Source organism: Lactuca sativa, chromosome 4 (assembly GCF_002870075.4).
Source record: "Lactuca sativa cultivar Salinas chromosome 4, Lsat_Salinas_v11, whole genome shotgun sequence".
NCBI classification, from domain to species: Eukaryota; Viridiplantae; Streptophyta; class Magnoliopsida; order Asterales; family Asteraceae; genus Lactuca; species Lactuca sativa.
The window spans coordinates 69774536-69775786 of record NC_056626.2 but is presented as its reverse complement, the minus strand read 5'-3'; the positions used below and the strand labels follow the sequence as shown (position 1 = coordinate 69775786).

Here is a 1251-nt window from a genome sequence, read left to right as displayed (position 1 = left end):
GTTCAACCCCAAAGGAGAAAAGCAAAGTTGAAGAACTTGGTCCAGTTTCTAATCCACGCGAATCCGAATACGAATCAGACCCAAAATTTGAAATATTCGCCAGTGAGCCTGAAGACAAGCAAGAGGACAAAATGGCAAACATTGAGGAGATGTCCATGGGAGATTACAAGAAACGGATCCGAGAGGATTTGGGTCCCGGTTTAGTCCAACCCGCAATACCTGCCACTGCCACATTCGAGCTGAAGGGACACATCTTGACTGCACTAAAGGACATCCCATTTTATGGGAAGGATCATGAGGATGCTTTTAAGCATCTAGATGAAGTCAATGACATTGCGGATTACTTCAATGTCCCAAATGTCAATAGAAACATCGTCTTGCTTAGGATGCTTCCCATTACTTTCAAGGGAGCTGCTAAAGAGTGGTTAAAATCACTTCCACCGAGTACGATCACCACTTGGGCTCAAATGTGTGAGCAGTTTCTTGACCAATTTTGCCCACCATTCAAGATAGCTAAACTCAAGAAGGCAATAGCCATCTTTGAACAACAGTCGGGGGAGTCATTATACGAAGCATGGGAGCCTTCGAAAGCCTTGCTCAGAAATTGCCCTCAACATGATCTTAATGTTCAACAAGAGATGTCAATCTTCTATGATGGGGTCAACGTTATGACAAGGCAACTCCTTGATTCTCAAGGACCTTTGACAAAGAAAAATCCAAGGGAGGTCAAGGAGCTGATTGAAGAATTCGCGAAGCACTCTCGTGAGTACCACAACCCTAGGCAATTAAGATGGAATCAAAGGCGGTGGAGGTGCACAAACTGAAGAAATAGTAGCTATGATGGCTATGCTGAATAATATGGACCGGAGGTTAACACAAATGGACCAATCAATTCAAGCTATAAGAGTTGGTTGCGAGCGGTGTAATGGTCCACACTTGACCAAGGACTGCAATTTGGATGAGTATGGGAATAAAAAGGCTCAAGTATGCTACTCGAGTGGGGACAAGTACGATGAAGACTGGAGGAAAACGAAGAAAGAGTAGCTGGCATATGAAGAATATAAGAAGAAAAAGGAAGAGAAGTATAGGCAAACAAGCCGAGGCTTCTACCAAAAGGAGCAGCCACCAGCTGAGAAAAAACCCGATCTAGAGACCATGTTAGTTAAGTTTATGGAAGCTTCAGAAAAGAGACACGAGGCTACTGATTCTGCTATTGATGAACAAAGAACTTTGATAAAGAATCATCATGCA

General features: G+C 43.3%; 1 non-coding gene across 1 annotated transcript; it reads right to left on the bottom strand.

Annotated features, from left to right (window-relative positions):
• Nucleotides 1–515: 515 nt before the first annotated feature.
• On the bottom strand, nt 516–622 carry LOC111896039 (small nucleolar RNA R71). Its single transcript, XR_002851791.1, has one exon. It is a non-coding gene; the product is annotated as a small nucleolar RNA R71 (small nucleolar RNA).
• Nucleotides 623–1251: the final 629 nt, after the last annotated feature.